At 32.4% G+C, this 14,341-nt stretch overlaps 1 protein-coding gene across 1 annotated transcript in view; it reads right to left on the bottom strand.

The window, feature by feature from the left end:
- Nucleotides 1-3,968, bottom strand: part of LOC118198852 (beta-1,4-N-acetylgalactosaminyltransferase bre-4-like) — a 49,465-nt gene extending 45,497 nt beyond the window's left edge. The window contains exon 1 of the mRNA XM_085807981.1: nt 3,785-3,968. The gene's annotated coding sequence lies outside the window, so the exon portion shown is untranslated. The remainder of the gene's footprint in view (nt 1-3,784) is intronic.
- Nucleotides 3,969-14,341: the final 10,373 nt, after the last annotated feature.

The following is a 14,341-nucleotide window of genomic DNA, read 5'->3' as shown; positions in this document are numbered from 1 at the left end:
AGAATGAGATATTTCACTTAGCCACCATCAATCGGTGAAGAAAGATGTAATGAATGAAAATAGACAAAGCAATGTGAAAAAAGTTGGATCAGTAAGGTAGTAAGTACTTCAAATAATTAACAAAATGTTAGGTAAGAATATCCAAAGGATATTTGTGTTTTTCTCTAGGAAAAGGTGAGCATCGCAAAGAACTGATACAACTGTTTGGATGTAATAGTACAGAAAGGAAAAAATGTACTGCAAGTTTTTTGATATAATTTTGTATAGTATCAATTTGAAGATCTCTGTGAATGTATGAATTTGGGATGAACCAGGGTGCATTAATCCCAAATCAGAGCTCCAGTATTTAATACACTAATGAATAACATGAATTTTAGTCTAAAAGCAGACATTAAGGTTTGGTCTTTTATTCACAGCTTAAGTTTACATATTTAAATATTCCTAGCAAGGTATTTGTAAATTACAAGCAATTATATTTATTAAGCATCTTTCCAAAAATTACTAACTGCAATACTTTGGAAGGATAATTTCATTTCCGCATCAATTAATCAGCTGTAGAAGAACAAGAAATAATAAATTAAAACCAATGATAAAAAATGTAAACCTTTTCCAAAAGTAGTCATCAACATGGTTCAAACTCATCAACAACCTCATCAACATGGTTCGAACTCAAGTTCAACACAGTTCATTTCTCAACACAAAACATACTAAGAATCAGAGCAATGCACAAATAACTATCCACTCATGCTCTATCTGTTAGTTTCAGTAATCTTTAGTCCAGATCATCACTATCATTCTAATTACCACATTCATTTGAATAAGACTCAGCCCATGATTTCAAGAATACTAATGAAGGGGGGGAATTAAGCAAATAAAAATAGATGAATTGAAACATTAATATTTGACTTCAGTTCCTTGACAAGAACAGAGCATATATTCAAACAAATATTTTGAAATACTTTGAGATGTACCCTATTTAAAAATGCTTATATGAAAAAAAAAATGTGTAACTCCAAATAGAAGATATTGCCATGTTAAATATATTAACACTTCTAACCTGTCACATAGATGCCATATTTCTCATTATTGAAAAATAATCATGACTAATTATACATTCTACCAATTAAAGATGCATATAACTGATAACCAATGTATTCTTTCATTCTAATTTGATTTTCTGAAAAACATAATTCATCTTTACTCTCAAAAGATAATCTTCCATTAATAAAAGTATTTTTTAAAGAACAGGATTAACCCATTAACTGCCAAAACTAAAAAGAATGATTTTTTTATATACAAATAATGTGTAATAAATTAAGTATTTATAACATAAATTTACATTGAAAATATAAAAAAAAAAATGCTTTTACCTGTGGAAAAATAGAGTGTTGAGTTTGAGCAACGTCAGCGGAATAAGAATACAGATGTTTAGTGAGTATAATTGTACTTGTGTAAAGTTTTCTTTGAGTGGAGCACTGGATTACTTTTTAGCTTACATCTCATTTCTCTTAGGAACAAATCCCAGCATCTGCCGAAATGGCTGAAAGTGATTAAGGAAAGACTCGTTAAGGACATCCCCTTTGGGGATATCCGTTACTGATCTGGTAAGAGAAACAAAAACATGGCTTTTGTCTGACAAATGCAGAGCAAACACATATCTCGCATTAGGAAAGCTTTTGTCTTTCCCTTTGGTAATAATGCTGCAATGTTACTTTTTAATTAACCAAGAAAACTTGTTTTAAAATAAATATTAAAACAGACAACGGGTTTAAATTTCTTCATCAGGGAAGTCAGCAACATTACAAATAGCTTCTCATGTACATCTATCTACCTTAGTATATATTATCAAATTATTGAATCATACAAATACATAATTTAGAAAATAATGGTAAATAAATATGCAGTTCTGGTTGTACTGAAAAAATTATAACAGAGAAATTTCACAAACAGAATGAAAATATTAATCTTTTAATTTGTTGAAGAACAAGTTTATCAATTCAATAAGCTAAAATCTCATTATATAATCAATTATCATTTATAAGTTATTGCTACAAAATACATAGAAATTTTCTGATCATCTGCATTCTAGTTTCAAGATTCAATAAAATATTTGCACTTTTAGTGCATTTCAAGTATACATGTAACAGCCAATCCAAGTACTGAGTAAATGGTGATTATATACTACATATTTGTCATTTTGCTGAGCAGTGCTTTTTTTTATCTGTCAAATTTTGTGAATTTCTTTCCCCTCCTACAATTTCTTATTTCAGCTACAGTTAAGTATTGGGTGCATGTGAGTATTTGACAATTTCACTGTTAGATAATGATTTTGTTCTAGCAACCTAACTTTGTTGCTCGTTAATGATATTATTTTGGCTAACTCAAATCAATGGGATTGCAAGATATTTCTCTCACAGTGACATGCCCTCTGTTTCTGATTACTAATTTTTTTTTAAACAATGAAAAATTATCAAAAAAAGAAACTATTTTAGTAACTTTATAAACTCTTTTACTTTCCTTATATTGAAGCATACATTGAACATCCAGCTGTTCTTGGATGACTGTGATCATGGTCAGCATGCAGTGTTTTGGCTGTATGTGCTACGAAGTTTATGCAATTCTCTGATTTTTCAAAGGAAAGATCACTGTGTACTTGGGGTGAAAAACACAAGACAAAAAATTACAAAAGGATTTCTCATAAAAAGTTAAGTGTTTAATTTCTAATACTTCTTTTAATCCTTATTTAATTATTAAAATTTTTATTTTGAATTGCTAAAGAATGTTTTATTTGGATACGTTAATAATGTTTAAGGATTTATGACAAATATTGATAGGTGGGTGATAATTTTTTTCTTTTTTTTTAAATGGAAAGAACAGTACCAAGTTGAAGTTGCCAATGAAATGCCACCTATTTGTTAGGATGCGGATAATCAGAATATACCAATGTTTATTCCTACAAAAACAAAAGTGGTAAGAATTATGCTTTTGCGGCCTTTATCAATGGCACAGATTGTCTATACTTAAAAACTGCAATAAAATAACACAAAATGTTTCTTCCTTATCAAGAACTTAGTAAGCAAATTAAAATATTTTTCAGAGTTAAAAGCAAAGTTCATACTATGCACATGGATGCCATAAGGTAAGATTCAAATTTCTTTGCCTTTTCTCAACTAATCGAGCTGAATCAAAAATCGTAACGCTGTTTAACAAAGTTGTTTAAGTGCTCTGAATCAGAGCTTCACATAATTAACTAAACACAGTCTAAATACCTACTAGTTCTGATAATTTAACAATTCCAGTTGTTAACGCCGTTTATATACGTTGTGTTTTTACATAACAAAAAGACAGATATAAACTGATTCTTACAAATGTAACACCTTAATTTTTTTAACACACACACACACAAAAATGATTATGTAGCATTCAACTAATTCAAAACTGTCTTTTTGCCCTGCTGAACCTTATACGAAAAACTGAAATATTACGCTGCTTGATTACCAATACTTCGAAAAGATGGGAATTCTGTGCACAAAATTAAAGGTGTAAGTACAGAGTCTAAAGATTGTCCTGGCCTAACTCACGCTGCAAGTACTATATGACTTTTTGCGTAACTGATTAAAATATTTTAGTATACACAAGAAATAAAATTACATGATTTTTTTCCACACAGTTAAAATTTATAAACACACATAATACTGCTTATAACAAATTTAATAATGAGCTGTCAAAGGTATTTCCACACGAAACATTTCACACAAAAGCGGTAATTTAATGAAAAACTTACTTTAGAAAAGCTACAAAAAAAAAAGACGTCTTTAAGATGTACTTCAGGAATATATCAAAATTAATACAATTACAAAAATACACAATAAGTTATGCACATCCATCATCATCCCTTTCCCACCACATAAACAATCTCTGAGTACACCACTCTAGTACACATCACACAGCTTACAAAAGTATTCAGAAACTAACCTCTCAGAAGTTTTGTTTGACGTAGCAAGTTGCCAAAGGAGTAAAACAAATTTAGAATAAATTAGTTTTCAAGGCACACTGAAATGGCCTGCCTACTAGGAACGTTTCGCAGATTTATAATAGAATTTGACGTCTTTTAGAAAACCTTGCGTGAGTGTTTTTGCCAAATTAAAGCAAATATCTCTCTGACACTCTTGTTGTCACAAATTAATTCATAAAGGTTTTAACGTAATCAAAGTTTCTAATATGATTAAATTCAGAACACGTGTTCCGATGTCACTGTTGCAGGCTCAGTTGATTAACGAACCTGGAACAGAAAGAATCTATGGTACACAAAAGCTGTTGTGTTTTTGTGTCTCTGTAGAAAGCTACCAGTATAATAGTGGTGGCTCACAATATCATACCTGCCAGTATTTCTTGCATTCCTCAGCAGAGTGTAAACTCTTGTTGATGTGTGTGAACTATGCAGCTGGCCATAAATCTTCACAATATGCGAGTAACTGGATAAAAAATCTTAAATATTGTAATTATAATTTTATTCAGCAGCCAATTTTAACCAATACCCCCAAAATCCTATGAATCTGAAAAACAGAACTTCTCAAAAGTCTGAATTCTATCATGTGCCAGGCGTGGTTGAGAAAAGTAATCCTGTGTCGTCCAATTCTTGAGAAAAAGGCTATGCAAAATCCTAAAAAGGCAGTTAGGAAAAAAACAGTCAAATTTCTGATGGTTAAAAATACTGTAAAAAATAAAACAAATTTTGTAAAATCCACAGTAACCGAGAACAAGCCTGAAAAATGTGTTTATGGGCAACTGTCCAATTCGGAAATTATCTCAGGGACTTTCTCAGATTTCATTAAAATAATCAAAGAGGTAAACATCATGCTTGCTGATTTTTCGATTCTAGATATCATTCGCACAATGGCTGAAAGAATGTTAGAATCATCCATTGTTAAGATGTTCGTATTATTCTCTGTCTTCGAGGAAATCTTTAGAACACGAGCGCGAATTAATTCTAATTTTCCAATCCGTATTTTATTGTGCATAATATTTATTTTGGATTTTTAGTATAAATTTTTATTTAGCATTTTTGTATATTTTGGTGGACGTTTCTTTGCTTGATATCTTTTGCTTTTCGACTGTATTTTATAATGTAGGCCATTAACGTGCCCTTGAAGTTTCATACTAACCTTTTACTAGTTAAATTTTCTGTGTCTGTTAAACCACTTTGAGAGTTTCTCTTTTCATCTTACAGAGGATCTAGAATGCTCTGCTATGTGATTATTACATCTTCGTAAATTTATGCATCTTAATATGTTCTTAGTATCACTTATTGCTGAATCCCTCGACATGTTATTCTTCGAAGGGGGTTGGATCTCCAAATCCGAACACCCCGGTAATGCGCCCACTATTATCCCACATATTTATTCATCCAACCAAAAATTAACACGTCAGCGATTGTTTGAAAACGACATTTTTGCTGATTTTTAACTTCTGAATATCATTCACATAATAGCTGGGAGAATGTCAGAGGCCGAAGACGCTCCGACACCCACTGATAAGATGTTCATTGTTCTTTGTCTTCGAGGACATTTTTAGTATATGTACGTAAATTAATTATAATTTTCGAATTCGTATCTTATTGTGTACAATATTTATTTTGGATTTTGAGTATAATTTAGGATTTAGCATATTTGTATATTTTGGTGGACATTTATTTGCTTGATATCTTTTGCCCAAAATATAATCTATTTTGTAATGTAGGTTATTAATGTGCCCTTGAAGTTTCATACTAGTTATATTTTCTGTGTCTGTTACACCAGTTTGAGAGTTTCTCTTTTCATCTTACGGAGGATCTGAAAGGATCTGCTATGTGATTATTACATTCTCGCAAATTTATGCATCTTAATATGTTTTCAGCATCACTTATTGCTGACTCTCTCGACATATTACTCTTCGATAGGGTTGAATCTCCGAATCCGAGTATCTCGGCAATGCACCACTATTATATCACACAGGTTGTTGAATGAATAAATTATCCCATATATTTATTCATTCAAACAAAAACTAACACTTACGAGATTTTTTAAAAACTTCGCCGATATGGCACGTAAATTAAATTTAAAAAAAAGATTATGTTTGTAAAAATTAAAAAAATAATGCAGTAGTTTGATCTGGGTAATAAATTATAATTATTTTATATCCACTTCAATCGGTGAAAAAAATTATGTCATTTTTTTTCACAGGTTACACGCACAGAAATTCATTAAGAAATATCAAAGTAAATTTATTGCCGAATTAAATTTTCGACAGTTTAATCTGGCTTTGTTGAAGCCTATAGCGATTTTCTTGAATTAAATCATAATTCTAGCAAGAATGTCAAATAAGTTTAGCTTTTGCAAGCTCTTTCTTTTTAGAAAACTGAACCTCAAAAGCAGCAGAAAATTATGTTACTCATATAACATTTCATTCAGGAAATTCAAAGACTTGAATACATATATTAACCACTAAAGAACAGTTTACCGAATCCAGTTTGCAATGTGATAAATTGGATGTTCTAGGAATTGGGCTTCTTTGCATTTAACATGTTTTGACAAGATAGTTCTTCTTTTGATCCAAGTACGCTATTCATTTAGTTAAAACAAAAATTAAAATTCTAGTACGGAATGGGCTATAAATTCAGGAAAAGAGCTTATTTTTATTTTTTATATTTCAGTCATACTATTTTAAATATACAGTTTAAAAAATAATATATTATAAACTAACACTAACATAAATATAATAACAAATATATATAATTTTAAAAATACTGCTTAATACACTCATGTCCATAAATTAAGGATAATTCGGAGTCACGCGGAAATCGAACTCTAAAATAAATATATCACCTGTAAAATCACTACACACATCTTCAAGAATCATATGCAAATTTCAGAAAGTAACCAGATGACACCAATGGTACGTCACAATGACGAGATTGTAAGAGAGTGATATATAAGGAATACAGACAAAGAAGTAAAATTGTTCGCAGGAGCTTTATAAGCATTTCAGTGCAATAACCGAATAGTTATGACACAAAGGACGCATTTGGATGATTTTTTACGTGGTAGAATTATCGGCCGTCTGGAATGTGGGCGCACCCAACTGGAGGTATCAGACGAACTTGGAATTGCCCAGAGTGTAATCTCCAGGCTTTGGCAACGATTCCAAGATGATGGTAATGTGATTAGACGTTACAGCACAGGTCACCCCAGAGTTACAAAGCCGAATGAAGACCGGTATTTGGCAGTTACTGCCAAAAGAAGCATCGGAGCACAGCTTCAGACCTGTCTCGTCAGCTCTCTTCAGCCACTTATACGACAATTTCAAGGCAGACCGTGTACAGACGCTTAGGGCAGATTGGTCTATATACTCGTAGACCTGTCAGATGCGTTCCACTTACTGCAATTCACTGTCGCCTGCGGTTAGGCTGGAGTAGAGAGCATGCATTGTAGACACCGCAACAGTGGACTTGTGTGATGTTTTCTGACGAGTCCAGGTTTAGCTTGCAGTCTGATTCTCGCCGGACTTTCATATGGAGAGCTCCAGGTACCCGTTACCACCAAGAAAACATCATTGAACGACACCGTTACGGTGGTGCAGAAGTGCTCCTTTGGGGTGGAATTATTCTGGGTTCCAGAATGACCTGCATGTTCAAATTGGAACCATGACAAGCCAAATCTATTGGGACGTCATTCTGGAACAATATGTACGTTTGTTTTGGAGAGCCATGGGCGCACAATTTGTGTTTATGGATGACAACGCCCGTCCTCACCGTGCAATTATCGTAAGCGAATGCCTTCAATCGGAGGATAACACCCGTATGGACTGGCCAGCATTCTCACCGGACTTGAATCCAGTAGAGCACGTGTGGGACATGCTTGGCCGTCGAGTTGCAGCCCGTCAACCTCCTCCTACATGTCTACCGGAACTTTGGAGAGCATTGCTTTTTGAGTGGTGTAATATCCCCCAAGATCAGATCGATAATTTGATACTCAGCATGCTTAGGCGTTGTACGGACTGTATTGCATCATCTGGGAGACATGCAATGTATTAACAATCATACCAACCATGTAATATTGGTTTTTTGTAAACAGTTTTTTTTGTAATTTGCTCGAGAGAGAAAAAATCGCTAATTTTTTTAATAACATCAAACGTATAGCATCTTTTTTTGCTCTTTACCTTTTGTTTAATAAATAAGGTTTACAAATAAGTCAAATTTGTTTTGCTTATAACTCTTCCTTTGCCTGATTTTGCATTATCCTTAATTTATGGACATGAGTGTAGTTCAAACGTAACATTTTAAAATATACTGTTGTTATTTCCCAATTAATAAACGCATTTATTAAACCTCATAACAAATTTAGAAACATCCAAACAGTCAATGAGTTTGACCCATTTTATGACGAAGACTGAGAGGCTAGAGAGAGGTGAACCTACACACAGACCAGTACCTCGCCAATAAGAGCATCAACAGCCTGCCCCCCGTTGCAATGATAAATAAGCATTACAATAATTAATTTGAGCATTTGAAACATTAAACATTTTGAAATAAAGATTTATAAAAATTTTGCAAAAATCACATGCATTATAAAAATGTAGTATCGCTTATCAGTAAGCATTATGCACAAATATGAACATATGCAATCCATTTGAATAACGTAACACTCTAGGGCAATAATTAATAGTTACATTATAATATTACATTGATTTAATAATAGTAAAGCTGCAACCTTTGCTACAACCTCCTATAGGCTGGAGTTTAATCGTTAAAACCACTCTGGTAATATTGTCCTTACTCTTTTTGATAGTTTTTACAAAATCCATTTTAAATACTCTGTGTAATCAGAATTTTAAACTGAAACTACATCATGTTCCTTAAACTTCACTCGTTCTCTGGACCATTACAGTTTTTGCTGAAGCCTATTTACGTATTCTTTCGACAACTCTTTCCAAATTAACTATGAACATTTTTTTAAGTAACTGCCATTTATGAAGCCTGTTTATTAGAATTTCAAGGTAATCACGATTAGGCAAGGCAATTAAGGATGATCCGACTAAGACATATGCTGGGGTTAAGACTGATATATCATTAGGATCAACATATAGGGCAGGAATTCCCATTGTGCATAATGCTTACTGATAAGCGATACTACATTTTTATAATGCATGTGAATTTTGCAAAATTAGCTCGTGCAACTTTTGATGTGGCTCATTTTAGCAATTATTTACCATGAATTTTCTACTCATTTGCAGCTTTTGAATGCTTAAGTTTCCTTTAGTACTTTTAGCACTTAGTTCTTAAAGTCTGAAAACACATGCCTGCGGTCTTATCATCATAAGGCGTCCTTGTGAGTACTTTATTTTTTACTACGAAATTTTCTACTACGATGTTTTAAAAATGATGTTTTTTAAACGCTTTATATTTAGGACGATGTTGTAGAACTGCGATGTTTTCTTTTCGCCAATAATGTTTTGTACAACCCTGTTTTTGCCCTTGCGTTGTTATCTCCGCGACGCATTTGTTCGCGATGTTTTTACCTGTAACCATACAAAAGGTAATAATTTTTTTATACAAATTGGAAAAGAATTTTGAATAAAATTTTGAATTTAAAATAAAATTTTTTACTTGCTGTTGAAAACATGGAAGATGTACTTATATAGATTTTATCCACTGTAACGTCGCTACGCTTCTGGGATCGAAAACTAAGACCGGTTGTCCTTTTTGAATTTATTTGAAAATCTAACGCAGCCATTCTTGGTTAATTAAAAAAGTAACATTGCAGCATTATTACAAAAGTGGAAAGACAACAGCTTTCCAAACGCGTGAAGTCCTCCTCTCTCGGTAGTTCTCGGACGAAAGCTATCTTTTTTACGCTTATAAGACGAGTTAATGGAAACCCGCTAAAGGGGGGGGTCCTTAACGAATTTTTTCTTGATCACTTTCACCGAACTTGGCAGTGGACACTTCTGTTCATTCCCAAGAGAAACGGGAAATTCTGTAAGGGAACACACCTATTGCTTGTTACAACTCTTTCCATCCAGGGTTGGTGTTGTAGAAGTCCCGCATCTTTTTGGTTAACCAGTTCGCCATCCTGGAAAACGCAAATATTTCGTACTATTTTTCTCCTCCAAAGATATTTTTTTAATCTAGACAACTGGCTAGACCTATGTCTAAACAGCTTTGGCCTCTGGGGTAAATAATACGTCTTCAAAAGACTAGATCCATCGTTTATTCGGTGGTAGGTTCAAACTTGGCAGGGACAGTACTGTTACTGCCTTGCCCGTGACCGAGGATGCGGGGACGTTACATGGTCAGATAAAGAAGGTTGTCCGGAGGGGGTGGCGCCCCTCTTCAACACTTGGAGACGGACGATGTGTGACATGCGAAGTATCCCTGAGTTCGCCGAGGGAAGTGTCACCCTCCCGGATGCCCTAGAGGTTTGGGCACTTAATCTGTGTAAGGCTGTCTCTGGCTGTTTTAATGAAATAGCTGGAAATGGAACTCTTATCCTTTAGGCTTCGTTCAAACTTTGGTATAAATGTCATAGAGTCATAGTCCTAAGGCATAAAATGCGGGAGTTCCGTTCACACTTTTGAGACAGGGTCTAAGCCGTAGCCAATTAAAGAAGCTAAATTTGCGCATGCGTGTGTGTCTACAGCTTTCGCGCGTTTGCTCTGATTGGTCGACTCTTATATGAAGTCGGAATAAGGTTGAAAACTTCGAGCTTTACCCCAAAACCCTTAAACCAGTTTTTGTGACGTAGCAAGTTCTGGTTACCTAGCAACGAAACTCGGCTTAAACCAGTTATGACATTTATACCACCGTCTGAACGGAGCCTTAGATTCCTGTCCAAACCTGGCCTCAGAATACTTCTTTTCTCCTTTCACCAGGTGTGATAGAAGCTCTATTCAAATCAACTTGACTGCGTACTTGTCACACTCAAGGACGCTGAGTAAGGACCCCTAACGAGGACCATAAAACACAAAGATTGGGGTATCACTTAGATCAGATATTGTTCGCTTTGACCTCACTTCTTGTACCCAACCCCAAATCTATTACAATGTAAATGCAATTTTTAAATGACAAGTAAAAAATCATTTGTTCATTGTAAAAATAAGTTCATTACTTATTTAAAATATGCTTATTTTTTATTATGCTTTTGATGCACTGTAACAAAAATAATGATCGAATTATTTCCAGTATATTTTTATATATTTAATTAAAAATTTATTTTCTTTATATGAAAAAAAATCTTCCAGTAGCTTAGTTATTTAAGACTCTTATTTAAAATTGCAGTTATTTAATTTAGAGTTTTTTGTTTTAGTTTATTGTACTTTTCCTGAAGCAAAGAACGTTTGAATTATGTGAAGTACCATTTTCAAAGAGTGATAAGGTAGTAACCGCTTGTAGTTGTTCTTATTGCATAGATAACTAGACAAATGACAATTCTGTTTTTAAATTGGACTGAAAATTCAACATTATTCATAATAAAATTAAGCAGTAAATTTTTTACTATTTTTAATGTTTAAAATTGTAATTATTGCAAATATCTTTATAATTCCGTTAATGTTTTCTTTTTCTTATTCTAGCTTTATAAAAGTAAATAGCTTCAAAAATTGTATCTGCTAAATCTATTCTCATAAAAACTTTTCAGTGTCCTTAAAATTAGATAAGTCGAACTTAAATACTTATCTAAATTTATTTCTTAAGGTGTTTTTATATGTAGGTTAAAAATACGAAGCACTAACATTATAGATCGTATATTTTAAGTGATATAATAATATATAAAATCGAGTTTCCCACTTTGTATTTAGAATTTAAATACATTAAATTTTTGAATACTGAATTTTAACTGTTAACATAAGTCTAAGTGTTAAATAAATAACGGGAACCACGTACAACAAATTATGAATTGTAAAATACCAGAACTTTATTCTTAATTACATATTTCTATATGACTTTTCAATGAAGGTATATCTAATTCTACTTAAAGAAATTAAAATTGCATTTGCAAAATATATTTTTGTAAAGTAAAGACATATTGCGACCTTTGTTTATGAAATGTGATTGCTAATTAATTTTAAGATTTCCACAATGTAAATGAAACTTTTACAAAATTTTGTGTCAGTATTTTTTGCAAATGAAGATATACCGGCCATTTCTACCACTTGTCTTCTCTACATATAATAAAAGAAAGAGTCTGTCTGTGTGTCTTTCGTTCGCGCTGCGCGTAAGCTAATAGACCCACGGCTACGAAATTTGGCACATAGGTGCATCTAGACAAGGGCCAGTGTACCTCGAAGCGATTTTTTCGAAATTCGAATTCGATTTTTTTTTATTTTATGTTTTGTGACGAAATCGCGTCATTTTGAGACATAACGGGCTATAGGAAAGCGAGATTTTACTCTACACACTCCATTTTTACATCGTCATGAAACGTAGGCACTTAGCTATTTTACGAACTTAAAATAAATTTCGTGTTTCAATAAATCGATTAAATACGAATTTATTTAACAAAGGGAGCTTAACACCTTTTCAACGGGATTTTTTCTAAAAAAGTTTATTTTTAAAATATACAGTTTATTTTTCTTTGATTTTTGGACACGTTAAACTTTTATCCTTGCGACTGCTTTTACAAAAAGAATTTTGGAAAAAATGATAATATTTTGTATTAAAAAAAAATTAAATGAAGCTTCCGAGTAGACTTCTTACATCTCACATCTTAAATGTGATTTTGGCAACAATTTTCCTGTCTTATTTGTTGTTGATAGATTTTTGATGAAATCGCATCATTTTGAATAGTTTCATTCTTTTAGAAATATGGCAACAATTTTTCATCGTATTTCTTATGTCACTGTTTTTAAGAGATTGGCATATTTCATTGTCATTTATATATATATATATATATATATATATATATATATATATAAATTGTAGTAAGCTCGCCTAAAATTTGGTCGCTTTTCTAGACCAAAATTGGTTTTTTAAAAATTGTTATTACTGCTTTGCTTGATAAATTATACATATATATATATATATATATATATATATATATATATATATATATATATATATAATACATTTTTATTGATTTTTTTTTGATAAAGTTGTTCTGCAGAGTAAAATTCTGCGCGGAATTTTAAGTTTTTTGAGTTGCTTTCATGTTATTTTTTGCTTATTTCACTGTTCGTAAGATATTGAAAAGTTTTGCAGGATTTTTTTCTTCAACGGAAAGTTGGTTAATTTTTTTATTAGGATAATTAATATTTGTATTAAGGGATATAGCTTATTTCATTGTAATTTTGTTATACGTAATAACTTTTTTTTTTATGAAGTTGTTCTGCAGAATAAAATTCTACGCAGTTTTTAAATTTAACGTTTGGTATTCCCTTCAGCTATTTTTCCAGTAGATTTAAAAGCCAGACGAAGGCTGGCAGTGAAGCTGCTAGTTAGTACGTATATAAATCGGTCTCCTGTAGAAAATGGAAGACATCTATTCTCAAACGAAAAAAGTATATATTGTCGAAAATGTTTTGCGCAAAACATAATTACACATTTAGGAAGAAACTAAAGAAACAAAAGAGCAATGCAAATTTCGTATATTACTTTTTTTTGAAATTCCGAAACTTTTAATGCTGTAGTTCTCTCAATTAATGATATTAAAAAAATAGATTAATGATATTAAAAATTAAAGTATTGATTGGAAAATAAAATATTAAATAATATTTCAAGTTTTGAAAAATGAATTTCGAAAATTTTATTTCAACAATGTCGTTCATAATTGGCGCAACATAGTCATAATGAAAATTAAAGCGAATAATATTTCCATTTGTGCAGGTAAGGTGATAAAATAAAATACATGTATTAAGTATAACATTTCAATACAATTCCAACGTTCAGAGAATAGTAAACAGATTATATCCTCCGGGAATCTTAAGGAATTGAAAAAATATTTAAAACCTTCAAACCTCTTTGTTCATTAATGAAAGGGAAGAATTTATAGTGGATCTCACGAGATGTGTTGAGGGGGTATCTACTCGGAGAAAATGATCCTCCATCCTTTACTTTCCTGATACAGCCCCTCTGTGATCCTAATGCAACACCGCTGAGGAGATAAGTGGGATCAAATAACCCATCAATCACCTCTTTTCATTTTCGACTAGTTCTGGGGGATTGGAAAAACACGATGCGACGAATGTGTCTTGGAGGTCCCGATCAAGTGCACATTTCACCCCGACGAGAGTTTGCCGTTACTAACGAATGAAGATGCATTTCCTGTGAACGAGTCTTTATCGGGGCAAACGGTGAACTGGTTAATTACCA

Source organism: Stegodyphus dumicola, chromosome X1 (assembly GCF_044657685.1).
Source record: "Stegodyphus dumicola isolate Sdum_Otavi_A_Nest chromosome X1, ASM4465768v1".
Classification (NCBI taxonomy): domain Eukaryota; kingdom Metazoa; phylum Arthropoda; class Arachnida; order Araneae; family Eresidae; genus Stegodyphus; species Stegodyphus dumicola.
This window is presented reverse-complemented; position numbering and strand designations above follow the sequence as displayed.